A 3,734-nucleotide genomic window follows, 5' to 3' on the forward strand; every position below is an offset into this window, starting at 1 on the left:
GCCGCGCAGACATAGTGTTTCTTTGAAGTCCGCCTCGACTTCCGTCACCACAAGATACCATTAAACTATGACACAATACATACTAATTTTTATAAATACTTTAGATACTTTAATACTTTACGTCTTGGTTGTCTCAAGTTAACTAAAATCTCATAGAGATAATGCCACAGAAATTTTAGTTAACAAATAGAACATACCAAGTGGTGGTGGTCATGGCTGTCAGTTGATGATGGTGTCACAAGACATTATGCACAGAGAACACAAACATGTACTGAAAGGACTTTTGAAAGGATAAAATTTGAAAAAAAATCAGTTCTTCTTAATAGTGTCCTGACATTATCTCTTACACATATCAGTGAGAAGGACAAATTTTAGTTTTTGACCAAAACAACATGTCAACAACACAAATACAAGCAGTGGACTGCTCTGTTGCTTTTTAGTGTTACTGTTCAAATATTTTTTCTGGTATCTCCACCCACTTGAAATTAGCCTTGCAGGTGAGGCCAGGTGAGTTAAAGAACTAAATACAAAGAACTCACTTTTTCAAGTGACACTGTTTGGAGCAGCTTCTTTGAATGGACTCAGCTGATGTTTTTCCATGAGGATCATGCCCATCATCTTCTTCCAGTTTTACATGCTGAGGTTCATCCAGAATGAACCACATATATACTACCATACAGAATCATACACCACAAGTCAAAACCACCACTGTAGAGCTGTATAAGCAAACCTGTCACAGTCCTGGAACTCCTTCCTCACTGCTGGAATAAGCCTGGGGAAGGTAGGGTTGGCTTATCTTACGTCAATATGTAAGCTGCTGTTACTGCCTGTACTCTGATCCAAACATGGGAGAAAGACACAGCATCTAGGCAAAGCCATAGGACAGAGGAGGAATCCAGGAATTTTCAGAGGCTTAGGAAACTTGTAACCTAAATTACCTTAACAACACTGAGCTTTCCACAGAGTATGATAAAACAGTGACGCAGAACTCAATTCCCTCTACAGGCACAGGGATCTATTTCTACAAGCACATCCTCTTTCAGGTTAAGCTTGTTAAGACTCCTTATTCCCCAGCATAAAAAGCCTGGGGCAGGTCACTATGATTCCATACATTGTCAAGCTGACTTATAATTAGCAGAACAGCTGTATGCCTGAGTCGCCTATATAATAGTGTTAAATATTGTCCTGTGTTTATAGATGAAAAACATGCAGATTTTTACAACCAAACCTCAAACTAATAGGTTAAATGTGTTACCTGAAGGTGACTGCTATGGCACAAATCGATTGAAGGCTGTATGTTGCCTTTTGTTGTCAGTTCTCTACAGGTTTCAGGAATACTCCAAACGTCTACTAAGAGATTCCTCAAAGTGCTATTGTTCATCGAGTTAGTTACACAGAGCAGAGTTTAACAGAAGCGAGCATGTCTTGGAAACTAAAAAATAATTAACAACAACCAGAGACCTCTTTCTACTACTGCAAGATGTAGACAGATCTGCATCAGTATTTTCTAAAACACACCATCAAGTGGCTAATGATAAACATTTTCTTCCTATATTATTCTTCACTTCAGCTTCTGCAGATTATAGAAGTCCTGCTTCAATATGTAGTGAACTGCATGGATATTTAACCAAAGGTAGACCCTGCTATTAAGAAACATATAGCTTGATGCTTGCCAGTGTGTTTGGGACAGGAGACTCCTATTTGAGTGTGTTCTTCTCCACCAGTTACCGTCAACAGAATTATGTGGTACAAACTTTTATGTGCCTCAGTTAACAAAGTCACAAATGACAGGCAATAAAAATTCAAACAAACACACATAAACTACAGCCAGAGTCAGCATGGACTGTCCTTTTTGTGGCAAAGCCATTTTTAAACACAGAGTGGTCCCTGATTAATTTCCCTGTAGTGACTCTAAACAAACACATAACACAGACAAAAGACTGAAAATTAAACATGAGGGGAAAGAGGAGACAGATGCTCAAGTCATGACATGGTTGTGTTCAGTTGCAAGGCAGGTTAATGAGTTCCTTACACAACGTGGTGGCTTGGCCTTGGCCAGCAGCAAAGCACAGCAAAGCCACCAGTTCACTTCCCACACCAGTGGGACCAGGGAGAGAATAGGAAGACCAAAAGTGAGAACACTCATTGGTCAAGTTAAAGACAGTTGAATAGGTGAAAGAAAGAAGAAAAGGTGATGCAAAGGCAAACACTCACAACCTCCCACAAGCAAACCAATGCCCAACTAGTCTTCAAACAGTAGCTACCTTAGAATACCAAACTGCTCTCAGTTTTTATTGCTCCTAATGTTGTATGGTGTGGAATAGTCGATATGAACCTGAATTGACCCTTTCACTTCAGGTTTTGCCCACCCTCGGCCTACTCAGTGTGGGGTAAGAGTGGGAAAAAGATAAATCCTCAGTGCTGTGCAAGTATTGCTCATAAATAGCCAAAACACTGATGAAGTTAGATCCACTGATAGTTTTAGTCACAGATCCAAAACACACCACCATACAGGATAATAGGAAAAATAACTCCACTCCAGCCAGAGACCAGACACATCACTAGTTAGATTCACCACCCCTTCAGTTACTTCAACACAGCTGGCAACAGCTTCCTTTGAATTAGGAATCTGATTTTAATTTTATGGGGCATTCTATTTTCAGCATAGCTATAGCTGCCCCTGTGAGGATATGACGAGGTAAATATAGGGGTAGGAGAGACTAATGCAGATTTTTTTCTGCTAGAAAAGGTATTTATGCAACCGCAACAGCAGAACATGTTTCCATGACTTGAACCTTATCCCTGAACTACCAGATCACCAGACTCATCTGAATCTAGCGCAGGACACACATCATCTCTTCTCAGATAGGTTAAGTTTATGATATGCAATCTATATTGGTTTTATCATTTTAAATAGCTTCATACCAGAAGTGAACGTACAGAAAATATGTACAGAAAATATAGCTGATATGGAGGTATGATGCTTGAACCACCAGACATCTTGGTGATACAAAGTAGACCACGGAAACAAGTTTTGATCAAATTTCAGCAGGCACAATTAGTTTATACAAGTTCAGCCCTCTAAATCAAGTGACTTCAGCATTTTTAATCTGGCACAAGGGATTCCAGAAAAATGTAAAAAAAAAACCCAAAACACTAAAAAAAATTCCATTTTGTGTCAAAAAACGGTTTTTAGTTTTAGGATTTTAGATATAATTTTATACATATGTAAATGTGAAAAAAAATGCATGCAATGGAAGATAAGTTTGCATGCTATTTGGTTTTATGAATCAAAAAGTGAGATGAAAGGACTCTGATATGCTGTTGTGAATTTTAGAAGCTCATCTCATGATCTTTTAATAGCCCAGCACTTCCACTGGCAGAGATACAAGCAAAAGAAACACAAAACTGGTCATATTTGGCAGCCATGTGGGATAAGTTCATGCTAGTTTAGCAACAGGCTTTCATGTCAAGTATTCTTGGTGTAGAATCCACTGTCCAGCAAAGGAAACAACAGCACTGGAAATTGAAAGTGAGTACATTTTAAAAGTTTCAGTCAGTCTTCAAGTTTGTGATGTACTTTTGACTTATAGTCATGCTAAACTGTGATGCCTTTTTTTTCAAGAATCCAATCTACTCCCTTATTGTCTTGCTGATGTTTTGTCTCCAACTCCACTTTATGTTGTTGGAATGCATGTGTGTTGCATAACAAATGAACCCCTGTGCTCTGAAAA

Source organism: Falco punctatus, assembly GCF_963210335.1.
Source record: "Falco punctatus genome assembly, chromosome: Z".
Lineage (NCBI taxonomy): Eukaryota > Metazoa > Chordata > Aves > Falconiformes > Falconidae > Falco > Falco punctatus.